This window comes from Glycine soja, chromosome 8, assembly GCF_004193775.1.
Source record: "Glycine soja cultivar W05 chromosome 8, ASM419377v2, whole genome shotgun sequence".
NCBI lineage: Eukaryota > Viridiplantae > Streptophyta > Magnoliopsida > Fabales > Fabaceae > Glycine > Glycine soja.
Genome location: NC_041009.1, coordinates 43,512,536 through 43,531,497, shown reverse-complemented (window position 1 = coordinate 43,531,497; position 18,962 = coordinate 43,512,536). Strand labels below are relative to the sequence as shown.

The 18,962-nt window shown below is 32.3% G+C and overlaps 2 non-coding genes across 2 annotated transcripts; both read left to right on the top strand.

The window, feature by feature from the left end:
* The first annotated feature begins 258 nt into the window (after window positions 1–258).
* On the top strand, window positions 259–418 carry LOC114424782. The gene has a single exon (XR_003669083.1). It is a non-coding gene; the product is annotated as a U1 spliceosomal RNA (small nuclear RNA).
* Window positions 419–1,123: 705 nt separating this feature from the next.
* On the top strand, window positions 1,124–1,319 carry LOC114424836. The gene has a single exon (XR_003669131.1). It is a non-coding gene; the product is annotated as a U2 spliceosomal RNA (small nuclear RNA).
* Window positions 1,320–18,962: the final 17,643 nt, after the last annotated feature.

Here is an 18,962-nt window from a genome sequence, read left to right as displayed (position 1 = left end):
AAAATCATAAAAAGAATTCACAAATAAAATGTCGGCAATGTATCACAATTGTTATTTATAAAACAATACTGATAGAGCACCTATCCTTGGAAGCAAAACCCCTCCAAGTTCTAGATTTAGTACTACTGGTTGCTTTTCCTTCATACAAAGCATGCTACAACTTGAGACAACTGACATAAATGAATCCCGCATCAAAAATCTCTAGCAAAGTAGTTTGGAGGACGAGCTATAATACTGAAGCCTATGCTGCTTATCAACATACTTACCTGGATGGGGTCAATGGATGATCAGGAGTGTCTATGGCCTGGGGAAGTGACCTCCATTGCACTTCGGCGGGGTGTTTTCCTAAGGTCTGTCCAAGTGGTAGAGCCTATGTCATAATTTGTGGTAGTTGGGGCTTGTGTTCGTGCAACTCCACTCAATTTTCAGTTATGAAAATTTTGTAGAAAGCATGGATTTTTGGGACCAAATACTTCCTCTACTTATTCTCTGATGAAACAGAAAACAAGTTGAGAGCATTTTTTCTGCTATTATGAGACCATTTCATTTTAGTTTAATCCTCAAAATAATCTGCTCAAATTGTATTGTCAGAGTAGCAGGGAGAGCTCAAGGCACAGCTTCTAACTGAAGATCTTATGCTGCTTAGACATGATATAGGAAGTTCCCTGCTGCGTTTATAAGCTTGATAGTGGCCTTTGATGAAGCAATGCATTATGTCATGTGAATGGGGAATTGAACATGCTATTAAATGAAAGGAATAGAAATACAATTTACAAACCTTTTTTATATTATTATTGTAACTGAGCTTTCACTGATACATTAATGAATCACCAAAGTCCATGCTGAGACATGATTGAAAATATTTTAGTAAAAAACAGGAAGGTATACGTGGTCAGCATGTTTCTCTCTTCAACACAGAACAAGAACATGCCGTCTCACAACCACTCAACATGATTTCTTTTTAATTCAATGCATTCATCAAAATCACCCTTGTTTGCACCAACAAGCATGAAATATATCAATGTCCAATGTTAAACTGTGATTGAAATCCTACATCGCTTAGAAAAGATAACAATGACTTGATGTTTCGGTATAAAGAGAGCCTCTCAAGACATTGCAACTCATGCCTTTCTCGGCCTTTTGGCTAAGATCAAGTGTAGTATCTGTTCTTATCAGATTAATATCTGATATGTGGGTCAATGATTCACATGATATTAAATTACTTTTTTGAAGGGAAGAGTCCAACACAATAGCTTGCTATTGGGATTCTCAAGTGTTGCCCAAGTGTTGCACTATAGCATGGGCCTGGCATGCCCTAAAATTTAGTTTAAGCTTCTCTTCTTTTTCTTTTCCATTTGCGATTTTGTCTTACAATTGTGAACTGAATCAAATGACCATTGGCTAGAATTTTCACTTATTCTAAATGTCATGCACTTAAGACTCTTAAAACCTAAGAGCAAGTTGAAACTTGAGACCATTTTACAGGTTTACACTATTTTCAACTGAATCCCACATGGGAAAGATTTGTCAGAGTAGCAGAAGTCTTAAATCCCTCCTAACCTACAAATACCAATACAACACAACCAAAACCCAAAGAGACATAAATACACATTACATACATGAAAACTCAAATGTAAATGCACATGTTTTCAGTTTTTGCACACACTTGGAAGAGTTGCAGCGTGTTAAAAGACAAGCTAATAATAAGCCAATGATTGGGCAAAGCAAAAAGCACTTTCGACTAAGGTACAAAAGTAAGCTTCATTAGCCTACAAATAACTTTTTTTCTTTCTTTCTGAATACAAGCAAAATCAACTTTACAGGCAACTGAACAGTAGAAAACATTTATATAACAATTGTGTCATACCAACTTAATTTGATGTCTATATTCTTTTAAAAAACATATAGGTTATTTTAATGATTGTGTATTAATAATAAAATCTTTTAAGTTGATAGATAATATTTTATAAAACGTAATATTATATTTATATTAACATTATTTGTTTTGAAATATATATCAAAGTATACCTTAATTTGATTAATTTTATATTTCTTTTATTTCAATAATAACCATATAATATTAAGATTAATAAATCAAGTTGACTAAATCTTATCCAATCAGATTTGAATTTAAATAAAAGTTAATTAAATTTTTAGTTCCTATTTTTTTTTAAAATTTAATTTTTAGTTTCTAAACAAAAAATTTAACCTATGAAAGTTTCTTATTTTTTTTAGAAATTATAGTTTTAAGTTCCTGAATAAAAGTTTGAATCAATTATTTTATTTATTTAATTGTATTTCAAGGATTAAAATTGAATTTTTCAAAAATTTAAAGACTAATAAAAACTTTAATGAAAAAAAGTTAAAAAAACTTTTTAAGTGATCAAACTTCTATTGAAAGACTAAAAATCAAATTTTGAAAAAATTGTAGGCACCATAAAAACTTAGTAAACTCTTTTCTTTTTTACTTGGTAAACCCTTTAAATAAATGACCTTGATAAAATTTCAGGTGAAGATCAAAGATAAATTTCTGCTTAGTCAAATACAACTGGACTTGCAAGACACCTGGGCAGAACATTCGACTAGGGGTGTTCACTACCTACACTGCTCTGTTTGCAAAATTACATGATTAATCGTTTTTTTTTTTTCCTCTTTTTCAAAACCGCACTCTCCAGTCTCCCCTCCCTCAATTTTCTTTGAATTCAAATACCATATTTTTTTCCCCTCAAATCATCAATTAACAACCAATCCAAGATTTTGTTGAAGAATCCCAGCATGCTTCCTCGTCATCCCAGGTTTTGATTCACATTCTCACTGAAACCATTCACTTTGTTATTCTATTTCGTGTAACTAGTGACTGATTTTCGTGTTTTTCCTTTCAGTTTTATTTAATTCTCAATATTCTTACACCGTTTGTAGTTCTATTCTAAAGTATTCTTCGCTTAAACAACAATAATACATGGACTTTGCATTGACATTTCTAGTTGAAAATAAAGGGCACCAACAAGTTATCGCGTGAAAAAAGGTTAAAAGTATTATTGTTATTCTATCTTGTAAAGTATTGAAAAAGGAAAGTTTTGAAAAACAAAAAAATAAATAAAAACAAGAGAGAAGCAAAGTAAAGCAAAAATAAAAATTAAGGACAAAGCAAAGTTTGCATAAAATTAAAAATATGAGGTACTAAGGATTGTTAGAAAGTGAATGAAATGAAATGAATACGCTAATGCTTTTCTTCCTCTAAGGTACTTTGAAATATCTAGAAACATAAATAAAGTCCTTAGTCATCTCTGCATTCCTTTGATGTATTGATTAACTTGAGAAGAAATTCAAAGTTGAATTGGGGGGTCTTAAGTTGTGAAATGAGTAAAACACTTACCCAAAGCTAAGTCAAAAGCTTAAGAGTGAAATACTTATTGTGAGGACAAGTTGTTATGCCATTAAATTTGATTGTCATTCTTGTTACATATTTCTAACCTTGCATTTGATTTGGTTGAGCTAAAAAGTTGAATGTGGGCATCATACTTAGTTGATTGAAGCACATGAAAAAAAATTGTTGAATAAAGTGGAATGCAAGAAAAGTGTGTATGCAACATGTCATTGTGTATCCTTAGTCTATAGTTTTAATTTGTCTTTTGTTTTTTAGTCTTAGTTTAATTTTGTTTTTGAGTCCTTACTTTTTTTAAAAGTAGTTTTTGTTGTTTTAGTAGTTTTAGTTAGTCTTGCTTTAGGACAAACAATATTCTAAGTTTGGAATGTTGATAAATGATAACTGCTAAATAATTGTACTTTTAAGAGGAAATTCAGCAAATTTGGCCTTAGAAATAATTATTTAGCAGTTATCTGCGCTTAATTGTTAAAGAATTGATATTTCATGAATTTTGACTGTAAATATAAAAACCGGAGGTGTTAAAAGCAAATAGAAGAAAATAATGAAGAAAAAAATCAGAAAGGCCCAGTCCATTCTCTCGCTTAGCGTGCAGCTCGCGCTAAGCAAGCTAGAGGAGACAGGCGCTAAGCACGAAGAGTCAAAATCCGTTACTCGTGTTCAGCGCGTAGCACAAGCTAAGCGGGCACAATTGAAACAGGAGGCGCTAAGCGTGCAGCACGCGTTAAGCGCACGATCCAATAGAAGCGGCACGCGCTAAGTGAGAAGAGCTCGCTAAGCGCACGATCTAAATGCATTAAGCGAGGGGCGCCGCGCTGAGCGAGCCTACAAAGGCCCAAAACCCACTCCAACGGCTATAAATAGAGAGCTCAACCAAGGGGAACGACACATCAAGTCTCAGAGCACTCCTATCACTACCTTAAGCCTGAGAATTCCTCCTCTCTTCTCTCTCTATCATTTGTATCCATTCTTTCTTCCATCCCCCTCATTGTAAAGCTCTTATTGGCCATGAGTGGCTAATCCCCTAGTTAAGGTCTGACAGGCCTAAAAAGCCAAATGATGTATGGTGTACTTTAGATTTATCAATGCAAGAGGATCTCTTTTCAGGTTTTTCTGTTCTACTTTCTTCTCTATTTTATCTTGCATTTTCATCTTTACTTTCTTTTGGGGGTTAGTTTCTTGGGAGAGGGTAACTTCTAATAAGAATCTAAAGAAAAGATGCATGCATTAGTTTTAGGGGTTAGTTGCTCGGGAGAGGGTAATCTCTAGTAGAACAATAAAGAGAAGAAATCATAAGGTAATCATTGCTAGGCATAGAATGATAACTTTATGCTCATGCATTTAGCAAACATCGAGAATCTATTCTTCATGCATTTTATTTATCGAGTCTTTTGAAAGACATTTGGAAGATAGGTAAATAAAATAGGTTTGTCATCGTGAGACATCAGGGGCAAGTAAATGGATAGATGTGGGTAGAACATATCCGATTAATTTGATAAAGAATAACCATAAATTCATACATCCAAGGCAGGCTAGACATGCTAAGTCTTAATATCTGCATCTCATTGAATTCTTTACATATTTTGCTTTTGATTCTTTTGTTCCTATTATTTCTTCTACTTCTCCTTTCAAATATTTCCCTTATAAATTAAAAGTTATCCAACACAAGCGAAACACAAAATCTCTATGGATTCGACACTCGGACTTTCGAGGTTTTACTACTTAGACATTTGATACACTTGCCAAACGCCTAACAATAAACGTCAAATTTATCGGATTTCCATATTCATTTTGATGTTTATTTGACATTTTAGTTAACTTTAGGCTTTGTTTTAAATCAAATTAGCTTTAAATTCAGTTTTTACTTTACCTTAGGTAGAATTTTATGTTTTAGTTATTTTTAATGAATTTTTGATAGTTTTTCAATAAAAACAGGTAATCCTGACAAAACCTCCAGAGGTCCAAAATCAATAGAAAATACTAGAAGGAGAAATTGAAAAAATTAAAGATAAAAACTAAGAAAATCAATAACAAGATATTTTTAAGGATAAATTAGCTGAAGAAGAAGATAATTACTTGAATTAATTTGAGATATTACTTGTTTATAATTTCTTGTGATTATCTCCTTAATTAAACCCAACTACAATTTTATAAATAGGAGGCTAGACATTCATTGTAATGTGTAGAAATCCTGAACAATTCTTAAAATTATATTTTAGACTTTCACCTACTAGACGCCTCCATTATTCCATTACACACTCTAGGTTTCATGATATTATTTTTATGAGTGCAATTTCTTCTACCTAGGAGAGGAAAGGATGGACCTTGTTGATCCCTTTAACTCCATCAATTCAATACTTCATCTTGATTTCTTGTGTCGGTATCTCCAAGGGATTGAATATCAGGCAAGTAGTTTAGAATATGCAACCATGTGGGAGCTGGGGTAGAATACATTAGTGAATTGAAGATAAGCAAGAGAGATGAGTAGAGAAGTATGAAATTACAGTGGATCGAGTAAATTTCAAGTTCAAACCTAGACACTCATTCACCAATATCGATGTCACCATCCAAGTCTAATATTTTTGTCTTTACATAATTATTTTATTGTCATTCAATTTTTATTGTAATTTATTTTATGTTATTTATTTTGTGACAATCACAAAACAAAAATACAAAAAAAATATAGTCATTAATTAAATAATTACATGAAATTCTTCTTTTATTCCTTCGAGAGACGACATAGACGATAATTTAGTTACTACATCATGATTGAGTTATACTTAACCTATAAGTTGAATCTAATGTAAAATAAAATCCTAGCAATTACTTAGTTATTTATATCACATTGTGATTTTGGTATAACCAGTGGAACCCTTCATTTGTATATATTTTATATTTTATATAATGTTCCGGTAGGATCTTAAATAAAAAAGGAATAAATTAATTAGCGTTGACTAAGTCGACTCAAAAAGAACGAATGTTACAACACTTTGATACCATTTAAAGTTGACTTGTATTTGGTAGAGTTGACTTTTGATTCATGCTAAAGACTTGAAGAGAAGGTAATCAAAGTGACATCTCCTCCAAAACAACAAATGGAGGAAAGGAGTTGTCACACAGGGTGACGCCTCTTGTAGCCTACCTGGAAAAAAAAACAATGCATGCAATGTAAATAGTTCCCATACCACTCTTTTTGATAAATATTTTTTTTAAAAAAAAATACTATTCTTGGGAGAAAATTGTATAATGTAGGCAACCACAAGCACATAATTAAATTGAAAATTTTAGGAACTTACTTAAAATTTCTTAATTTTCAAGGACAAATGTGATAGAACATTACTGTTTCAAGAACAAAATAGTGGTTCACTCTATCAATAAATGATTATAGAGACCATTTTTAACATTCACCAAATAAATAGAAACCATTTTTAAATGTTTTAAAATTTATAAGAATTAAAATTAAAATAGATTCTATAGGGATTAACAAATATATTAAACCAATTAAAAAACATATAAAAAATAATATATATATATATATATATATATATATATATATATATATATATATATCATATGTGAATGATCATAATCTTATGTGAGAATGAGAATGGTTAATCTCAATCGTTGGATTAAAATGAAAGACCAAAATGAAAATATTTTAAATTCAAATTAAAAATTATTTAACCATAAAATTTCTAAAAGATTTATATAAAAAAAATCAAATATCTTAAAGATTTAATTTATGTCATCCGAAAATATTTCAAACATATCACCAACATAATCATCCCCATCATCATGATTGTTTATAATGTTCCAACTCCTTGATCTCCCATTTTGAACTAAAAATAATCATTGATCCCAAACTTGCGTCAGGTTCTAATAGAACCCATTAATTCAATTTGAAAACAGTTTTACCTTGGATCAAAATCCCGAAAAACATGATTAGGAGAGGAGAATGTCACTAAAAATGATTAGTTAGATTTTTCGACGGAGATCAGTTAGAAAACTTTTTGACATGGTGGTTATGGTAACCACCATGTCAAAAAGTTTTCTAACTGATCTCCGTCGAAAAATCTAACTAATCATTTTTAATAAAATTCTCCTCTCCTAATTATGTTTTTCGGGATTTTGATCCAAGGTAAAGCTGTTTCCAATTTGAACTAACAAGTTTTATTAGAACCCGATACAAGTTTGGGATCAAGGATTATTTTTAGTTCAAAATGGAATCAAGGAGTTGGAGAATTATAATTTTATTAGAACTTACATGATTAAAGTCGGTGAATACTCAAACCAATAACATGATAACATAAAAAAAAACACTCCAAAAAATGGCTAATCAAAGAAAATACTAATCGAGACATGATAAGAAATAAACAAACAATACATAAATATTTAGATAATAATATTAATTAGTTTGATCGATAATATTATATATCACCATAATAATTTCTTAAAAGATAGAATACTTTAAAGAGAGTCCTTCAAATTCCATTGACCAATCAATTATTACTAGATCCTTGTGCAAGACACATACACACGCAGGGTAAATAAGTAAACACATAAATGTAATCAAACTTGAAATTAAATTAGGAAAGAGAACAAAGTTAAGTTGCGTGTGGAGGAAGCTACAGAAGAAAAGGAGCCACCCCTATAAAGGAATTGAGACACTGACACCACCATGGAGACCACACCACCATTTCCCTTGCTTAGCCACTGACATGAAAAAGAAATATTCCTTTAAATATAGATTTGGTCCATTAAATATCAAGAGAAAAAATTGAATTCCAATACTTACTATATAATTCTACTTTAATCTACAAATCGACACAATAATTTAAATATTCGGGTTAACAAAATCATTCACAGCCTGGAATTAAGTTTAATGAATAAATCTCACGCTTGATTCGTAATGTTTAAAATTCCTGTAACTATAATCATTGACTAGATGAATTAAAATTTGTCAACATAACAGAAATCACAGATACTGGCATCGGCCAATTAAATTGATGAATGCCATTTGAAACCAACACCAACACCAGAGAAAAAAAATGTTGTAGAGTAATAATTGCGACCTGTGTGGTGAGGCACACTAAGTGAACCACTAATACTTGGGGCAATCTTCTATGATCAAGTGACAATTTTGGGGTTCATACCAAGGAAAGGTCTCAGTGAGAGTCAACAACTTCTTTAGCCATAGCACACCTAGATTTGGAAACCATAAATGCTTATCATGATTATCATCCACTGCCATCCCTACACCTTCTTCACTTGTAGCTTTATGTTCAAATTTAAGAATCTGCTCTAGTTAACGGCAAGATTCTATGTCTAGTAAATTCAGTGAAGAACAATGACAAGCCACATAATAAGGGAAGATGCATTTCAATTTGTTGCATGTTTTGATGCTAATGCTGTGGATTTTTGGGAGACAAACTTGTTGAGAGGGAGCAGATAGCTCTTCAACTTCTCCTACTTCCTTTGAATCAAAGGAAAATATTTCTTCCAATTCATTGCAATCATATACACTCAGACTTCCCAACTCTGGCAATCTTCTAACAATGGTCAAGGAAAATATTGTTTTCAATTTGTTGCATCTTTGGATTAGGATTTCCTGTAGTTCGAGGAAATAGACTTGTTGAGAGGAAGCAGATATCTGTTCGACTTCTCCTGCTTCTGCTGAATCAAAAGAAAACATTAGTTCCAATGCATTGCAATCCTTTACACTCAGATTGCCCAACTCTGGAAAGCTTCTAACAATGGACAAGGAGATTATTTTCAATTTGTTGCATCTTTCGATATCAATTCTCCGTAGTGCGGGGAAATAGACTTGTAGGGAAGAAGTTGATAAGTTTCTAAGTGGTTTTGTTTCTGAAGAAATTATATCTTCCAGTTCATTGATGTTCAACACATACAGCCAGTTTAACTGTGGCAAGCATGCCAAAATGACTGAAAAAAAGGTTTTTCAATTTGCTGCATCTCACAATTCCAATACTTTTATAAGTTTGGGAAAAGTAACTTGATGAGGAGGAGCTGATAGGTTTCTATGTTGTTCTGCTTCCATTGAATTTGGAGAAATTATAGCCTCCAAATTGTTGCAGTCGGCAACAAACAAGGATTGCAAGTTTGGAAAGCTGAATACAATGGTCAAAAAGAAGATTGTTTTCAATTTGTTGCATCCCGTGACCGAAATACTTTCTAACTCAGGGTAACAAATGTTTTGGAAAGGAGCAAGAAAGCTTTTATGTTGTCCTTCTTCCCATTCATTGCAGTCCGTTAGATGTGGTCGTCCTAACTTGGGTAGATTTGTAACATTTGTCGCCTAAAAGACTATTTTCAGATTGTTGCAATTTTCAATAGAAATAGTTTCCAGTTTGGGGAAACAAACTTGTTGGAAAGGTTCATACAGGTTTCTTTGTTGTATTGCTTCCTGTGAATCTGAAGAAATTATTTCTTCCAATTCATTGCAATCCTTTAATACTACTTATACCAACTGTGGTAGGCTAGGAACAATGGTTGCTGGGAAGATTTTTTGCAATTTGTTGCATCTTTCAATCTGAATAATGGACAACATAGGGAAACAAATTTGTTTGGAAGTAGAAAATAGGTTTCTAAGTTGTCTTAGTTCCACTGAATCTAAAGAAATTATTTCCTCCTATTTATTGCAATCCTTCACAATCAAACGCACCAGATTTGGTAGTCTTGTAACAACAGTTGCAGAAAACAGTGCTTTCATTTTGTTGCTACTTTTTATGTCAATCGTCCTCAGGACAAGGAAACAAATTTGTTGGAAAGGTGCAGATAGGTTTCTTTGTTGTCTTTATTCCTTTGAATTTGAAGAAATTATTTCTTTGAATTCATTGCAATCCTTTAAAACTACATATTCCAATGCTGGTAGGCTAGTAATAGTGGTTGCAGGGAAGATTTTTTTCAATTTGTTGCATCTTTAAATCTCAATACTCCAAACCATAGGGAAACAAATTTGTTGGGAAGGAGCATATATCTCTCAGTTGTCTTGCTTCCTCTGAATCCAAGGAAATTATTTCCTCCAATTTATGGCAATCCTTTACGGCCAATTCCTCCAACTTTGGTGGGCTTGTGACAATGGTTTTCGAGAAGATTGCTTTCAATTTGTTACATTTTTTTATCTCAATCTTCTTCAATTTGGGGAAACAAACTTCTTGGGAAGCAACAGTAAGGTTTCTATGTTTTCTTGCTTCCTCTGAATCTAAATAAACTATGCCCTCCCAATCATTGCGGTTCTTTACAACTATTTTTTCCAACTCTGGAAGGCTTGTAGCAATGGTTGCAAACAAGATTGTTTTCAACTTTTTGCAACTTTCAATTTGAATCCTCTGCAGTTTGGGGAAACAAATTTGTTTGGAAGATGCAGACTGGTTTCCAACTTGTCTTGCTTCCACTAAATCTAAAGAAATTATTTCCATCCATTTGTCGCAGTCCTTTACAAGCAACTCTGGTAGGCTTGTAACAATTGTCGTGATAAAGATTGTTTTCAATGAGTTGCATCTTTCAATTTGAACGCTTCTCGGTTTGGCAAAACAGTCTGGATTGCTAAGAGGATATAGGTTTCTAAATTGTCCTGCTTGATCTGAATCTAGAAAAATTATTTCCTCCCATTTGTTGCAGTCCTTTACAACTAGTTGTTGCAACTTTGGTAGACTTGTAACAGTAGTCGCAGAGAAGAATGTTTTCAATTTGCTGCAATTCTCGATGTTAATGCTTCCTAGGTTGAGGGAAAATTGTGGAAAATGAGCTCTTACATTACTATGCTGTTGTGCTTCATCTACATCTGAAGATATTATATCCTCGAAGTTGTTATAGTCACATGCAGACAACTCATTCAACTCTGGTAGGCTTGAAACAATGGTTGCACAAAAGAATGTCTTAACTTGTTGTATCTTTTAATCTCAATCACCCCCAATTTTGGGAAAGAAACTTGTCGAAATGGAAAAGATAGGTTTGCGTATTGTCTAACTTCGTCTGAAGAAATAATTTTCACCAATTCATTGCAATCATGTACAGAAAGCTCTCTCAACTCTGGGAGGCTTGAAATCATGCTTGGGAAGAATATTTTTCTCAATTTGTTGCATCTTTCGATTAAGATCTTCCTTAGTTTGGGGAACATTGGCTGGGAAGGAGCATACATGTATCTGAGTTGCCTTGCTTGCTTTGAATCCAAGCAAACTATTTCCTCTTATTCGTTGCAATTATAGGTACTTGTCAAGCCCTCTTGAACATCAATTGATTCAGAAGTTTCTAGTCTTAAAAATGTCAATTCCCAACTGGTACAAGTCTTCTCCTTTAAAGTTCTTGCCACTGTCACAATGGCAACAAGCAGTCCTTTACATTTGTCAAAGACTCTCTTTGCCACCTCTCTCAAGTCTTCTAGAGAATCATCATCTATTTGTGCACGTTGCTTGAACAAAGTCCACCCTTCATCTTCATTTAGCATAGACAGTTCAATCATGCTTTGGCAGTTCATTGAAGTGCAAATTGCTTGGTTGCACGTAGTGAGGAGGATACAATATCTCTTGTCGTTCTCATTTAATGGAATCCCTATAGCTTCCAAGTCCAACTTCTCCCATACACCATCCAAGATGATGAGAATCTTCTCGATCTTTAACCTGTGAGATAACCATAGTGCCTTGCCAAGTTCAGTCTCTTCCGTCAACGAGAAAGTGAAGTGATCAGTAATTTGACCTTGAAGATCTCTCACTTTAACATCTTGAGACACAATTGTCAAAAACTTGACTCCTCTACTTGCATCCCCACTACTCTTGCTAAAGCGGCTTTACCTGATCTTGGATTGCCTTCAACTCTTCATAAACTGGTTTCTTAGAATCCAATGCCAAAAAGTCTTTGAGAAAGAAGTAATTCATGCTTGAGAGTTGAATGGGGTGTGAAAATGGCTTGAATTTGTTGTTGTTGTTGAGCACATTCATTTGTTGGGCTATGCATATCACATCTTTAGCTAGAGAATAGTTAAATGTCAAGTTCGAACAACACTGGCTTTCTTCAACCCTCTCTTCCTGTGACATCCTCTACCCCGTATATATATATATATATACTAATACTAAAAGGAATAAGAAATCAGAATTAATTAAAAGTTTTTAAAACACATTTAAATAAAATCATTTCAAAATGATAAAAGGCTCACATTCACTTCACTATTACCAAATAAAACTTGTCAAAAACATTTTTGGTTCAAAAAATCATGTAATTAAACAAAACTCATGTCCCAATGTCACATCTTATCAGACCATCGTGTCATGACGTCCTTTAACACAAAGTTCCTTAAAGCAATTCACCTAGTCATTTGTTTCCGCGAACACAAAGTTTGAGATCATCATAGGATCCAAACACAAACAACACACAGAGAGTGAGTTATCACATTCTTAACTAATAGAGAGAAATAAGATAACATGTAGATATACATATCATATAAACGAAATACAACTTACTTAAACATAGCTCACGTCATTCCACCACTTTGTCGTGTAACATCACATCACAACACAACACGTCTCATTCATTTTTACATTATTCACGTACTCAATGATCAAACACAATATCACTCAACCAATCAATATCAATCAATACACAAATGTTATGTAATAGATATACTAAGACTCAATCTTATATACAATGTGGTACCATGTCAGTGAAAAATCTTGTCGGGAGCCCATGAGTACATGACAAAACAAACTACACACTAGTAAGTCAGATCATTCTCACTAGGTAAAATCTTAGGAAGACCAGTCAGGGTCATTCTATTTTGCGAGAACACTCCAACCATATTGGATCAACATAAGCTTCAAGGAACATTCAAACTGAGTGTATTACCCCCAAGGCCTACACTCCGAAGAGTCCGTCAGGGCTCCTCCCTCTTGATTCACGTCCAACCCAGAAAACATTTTAGCACGCAGACTCTATCTATGAATTGTACAAAACACACGACTCCTTAATTGTTTTCAAAATAATTTTATCTCATTGCGCCTGTGATTAAATTCATTGGGTCCCCACAGTGATTCCCATCACAATACTTGTCGTGCATTAACTCGTCGCCCTTAAAGGATCTTATAATTGTGTGATTGCACAATTCATAACTCATAACTCAATACATACAACATCTCAATACACATGTATCTCACCATTCATCACAGGTTCAATTTGTCACTTACTCACAATTTGAATCATCATTTCATAATCTCAATATAACAATTTATACAAAATATTTCTCACAACATGGGAAGTAAAACTCCTCAAACAATTCCACACAATCATATTAAAATCAATGAATCAAAATCATAGGTCAAAAACACCAAAACACCAAGAGCACTTAAGTTTATCAACCAATTCGCATCAGATCGTAGTTTTATCGGGAAAAGTTTGAGTGTATGTGAGAAAAGAGAAAGCTCAGTGCGAGGGACATTTCTTCCACCATAGACATTATCTCAAACATCCCAACGGTGGGTGTGTGCGAAAATAAGTTCTGAGCCTCATGTTCACAATGATCCAACAGTTAACGAGTCCAGGTCATTGTTTTATTGAGACAGGCTTGAGTATATACGGGAAAAAGATAGGGTTTTTAAATGAAAAGAAGTAAAAACAAATTTGAGAGAAAGAGAAAGCGTACAAATTTATCGTCTATCTAAAAACTGACCTAATATGTCTCTATTTATAGTTAGGGTCTCTCAACCTATTATTTACTCTATTTATTTGTTTTATAAAAAAATTCTTATCAAATGAATAAATAAAATATTTTTATTTTCTTTCAAACCATTATTTTTATTAATAAAATTATTATTTTTTATTTATTTAACTCTAAAATGGGCAATGAGACACGTAGTTTTATTTTTTTATTTATTTAACTCTAAAAATCTCATTTTTTTAAATCCTATTTATTTTTAAATAAAAAATATTTTAAATTTATTGTACGAGAAAATAGGATGTTACATGACATTTTTTTGAACCCTTTCCACATCATTCGGCCACTCTTCAACTGGTTGCACAATCTTCTCTGCATTTGTAGAGGCTTCTTTAGCTAGTTCACGTTCTTTTATATGCTGCAATGTCTTCTCCAACTCTCTCTTTGATTTTCGAAAATCAATAACAGATTTGTGGAAACAGAATAAATATCGAGCATGACCTACATTTGAGTCGACCACGCGCTCTATAATTGTTGACGCCACAGCCGTACCTATTTCAGCCATTTTCCTGCAATCAAAAGGTTTCAAGATTTATTTATTTCAACATTCTGAAGGTTTCTAACATAAAAGTCTGAGTGAAAGCCAGAAATATCTACTTTTTCTTTATACTACAGGAATGAAGTTACAATAAAATAATAATTAAAATCAACTTATTGAGAACACATAAACTATTAAATGTGCATATTTTCTCACACTCAGCAACAGTTGTTCTTGACATATTAAAATATGGTCAACAAAGACAAAGATAGCACATCTCTTCAGCCAAATAGCAATCTTTCTTTTCTTAAGCTTAGTTAAATTTATGCTTGCAATTTTTTACTTCTAGATAATCTCTACCAAACCAAACAATGCCCAACAGATTGAAAAATAAAGAACAAATATCAGTTGGTTTACCAAAAAGAACTCAGCTAATGCAGGGCGCATTATTTAATGAATGTGTAGTGTAGTTGTTCTCACGTAATAGAATGATGAACAATAATTATATATACTAAAACTAATGACTGTATGACATACTGAAAATTATGCCAGAAAGGGAAAATTCAGAGCATTTATCTTAAACAACAGCATCAAACATATCAATTTGCCTGAATGTTCAAGAGGTCATCAAATTATAAATTTCAAGGAAAAAAATATTTATTAGCGTATATAAATTTCTGAATTCAAATTTTGTAGGACGAAAAACTTTCCAAGAAAAAAAAAAGCAACAGAGCCAACAGCCAAGTGATTTTGAGAAGACAATGCACGTCCCTTTCCTTTGATTTCCCACCACTAAATACATATTATTTAGCAAAACCAGAATCCAAGAGAGTAAAACAAAAACATTAAAAACATGTTTCTTTGATTCCAAAATGATGTTTTTGGTTCTATCTCATCAAAGTAAATCCAATCATACAGAAGTTAACTACTAAGTATTACAGATATGAAGCAGTGCAATGTGCAATGAATGAGGATGAAACAAACCTTGGATTAAGATTACCGATGAACCAAAGTTCCTTGGATTAAGATTGCATAATGAACAAGAGATTTTAAGAGAGGCTACTATTGACAAAGATTTATTCATCAATTTGGCAAAGACTTAGTATTAGTTGATAAAGACTTAGTGATGGCAATTATTGACGAAGAATTGACCTCTCTTAAAGTTAACTGAGTAATGGTAGGGGCAATCATGTCTAATGGTGGGTCCAAAAATATCCTTACCTTCTCCAATCAAAAGAATAAAAAATGTAATATACTAAAAACCATACTTTTACATTCTAAGTGTTTTAGTTTAGTTTAAAAAATAAAAATTAAAGCTTTCATTTTTTTAAAAAGAGTAAATAATTTATGTACCAATAAGTGTCAAGAAATTTTATACCGTTTCTCAATCACACAATGCTAACTTTACACCTTAAAAGTCATATTAAAAGTGATTTTTGATTGATTAACAGCTTAAAATTGTTTACATTTAGTGATATGGTGATTAAACACTTAAAAGAATATATTAAATTATTTCTTAAAATTTAACAACTACAAATAGTCTCATGTTTAGTTTCATTTGGCTCCTTTCCTAAACAAAAGTAACAAAGACTAAATTATGTTTTTTTATCTCTAATATATATTTGTTTTTTATTTTTGATTCCTAATAAAAAAAATCACTTTTGTTCCCTGATATTTAAAATCTTTTGTTTGTAATTCCAGCATATTTTAGCCATAAATTAACATAGCCATCAAACAGAGAAGGCATGAATCATCAACATCCTAATTTTTAGCCATCACTGCAATGTCGTTGCTGTTGCTGTAGATTCGGAGCTGCCGGAGATCGTCGTGGACGGTCACTTGTATTGAACACATCTTCCACGTACATATACTTTTTGTTGTTGTTGTTATAATTATTAATTGTTATCTTTATTAATTCACCGAATAATTAAAAAATATTAAAAGTATAATGTTAAGGGCATATTATTACGTTCCTAAAAATAGATGGCTCCATTTTGGGTGATGGTGGAAGAAGGTTGATGAAGATGAAGAGGACGAGGGATTAGGGTGGTGCAACAGCTGAGTGAAAAAGGTGAGGGAAGGTTATAATATTAGGTCTGAGCATTTACAGATAGTGAAGATTTTTAGCTTTTCACTGTGTCAAATTAATTAATTAATTAATTTAAAATACTAATGGTGTTAAAGTTAAATTGGCCTAATCATTCAAAAAATCACAATGACTTTTAAAATTTAAAGAAGCCAAATGAAAAATAATTAAAACATAAAGGATAAAAAATAATATTTACTTCATTTTTTTATTTATTCATCATAAACAGTTTATTGTTGTAATCATCAACATTGTTAATTCATTAAATAGTAAATTGGCATGAAATTATTTCAATTTAACTAATAATCTTAAGTTTGAATTCTGAGTATGTAGTTATTCAACTTGAATAAGATTATCTTCGATAAATAATACATGTGTGAGTTAGACCAAAAATAAAATATAAATCATCAAATAATAAAAACTTGAGCATATAGTGTTAAGAAGATAATGTGTTCTTGTGAAATTTGATTTTTTTATGTAAAAATAATAATAATATTGTGTGAATTAATTTTTTTATTATTTTTGTATTAATTTTAAAAACTAATTTGATCTTTTTAAATTTAAAACAAACAAACTCTCTCTTTCATAATCTTTTCTGCCCAATTATGAAACAAAAAAACTTTCTTTCATAATCATTTCTACCCGATATCTTTCTATTATTTTTTTTTCTTTCAAAAACCCATCCTTTAATTATCATCATTTTTGTCATCATCATCATTACTTAGAGTTGACCCAAGAGTAAAGTAACTAAAGCTTGCGCTCAAGCTTTAGGCCTACCATCAAAATAATATTTTCTATTAGCATTTATAAAGTAAAAAAGATATATCATATGTTGATAAAAAAAATGTCACATATATTAGTAAAAATGACCAAAATATTTAAAATAAAAAATGTCTTTTTGGTCTTGCTTATTGTTGGATTAGCCTTGTTATTATGATTGTCACCATCATCTCATCACTACATCCATTGTCACTCGTTATCTCCATCACCATCATTATCATTGTCATTAATACTATTGGTTGTCACCAGTGCTATTGTCGTCGTCACATAGTGACTTTTATCATCACTATTGACATTACTTTCATCACCATCATTATCAATAGCTCCATAATCACTACCATTACAGCGCTACAAATATTGTCCCTACAGCTACAATTACCTTTGTTGCCACTTTCACATGGCAAGGGACTAAAGTGTTGACAACAACATTAAAGTGTTACGCCACCATTAATTTGCAATGTCCCTAAACTTCTCGGCGGTTCTCACACTACGACACTTCACTCAACTTCCTTGTCGATCAAAACCCTCCATCGGTCATAACCCTTCGTAGGTAGCATTTTCTGAGACATCGACAATTTGTTTTGGCTGTTTTAGAATCAATGATTGTCCTCACAAATCAACACAAAACTTTTCAACAAGTTTTGTCCTCACTCACGCTTTCTAGAAAACTTTCTAGAAGGTCACCCATCTCATAACTATTTCAAGCTAAACATTCTTAATTGTGGAGTTCTTAAGTGGTGAACTATCAAAAAGTAGTTGTATTTTATTAGTATATGTAATACCAATTGATTTATTTAAGTCATCTTTAACTGTACAGTCTCATACCTGCACAACTTGGATCCATCTCTTTTTGGTGCTATCTATCTAGGTGTTACATGTCCACTAGCTTCTGCCTGATTCATCCTTGAACCACACCATACTGAAAGAGATGTTTGCTCTTATATCATTTCTCTTACGTTCTTGCATTAGAATGTAGAAAATGTCCATTCCACATCATTTCAATGATTTTGATCAAACACATGTTTGTATACAAAGTTATAAGAACTTTTGAGAGTGTTTTTACTAGAAAAGGTTCCATACTTTTCGTAAAAAAAAAAAAACTCTCAAAAGCTCTTTTAGCCTACTTAACAAGTCTTTAAGTTAATTTATTTTTCATGGAAATAGCTTTCTTTCAAGACAAAATCAAACAACGAATTTCTACACTTTTTTTAACGAAAATTGGAAGTGTGAGAAACAAGAAAATATGTAAGTTTTTATTTATATTCTTAAAAAAAATACAAAGTGATAATTCAAAGCCTAAATACCTATTAATATTTATATTCTTTAAAAAATATGTATATTGGGCCAACGGACCAACCTGACTCGTTGTTGATCTACCAGGTTGGCAGGTTAGGCACAGCAAGTTGAGTCACTTAGCCTATCCCGCCATTTTTGACGAACTGGCGGACCCTGTCGAACCAAGGCTCACAATGTCGCCCCTATAGCTCACACCATGGAGTTTGCATGTCAG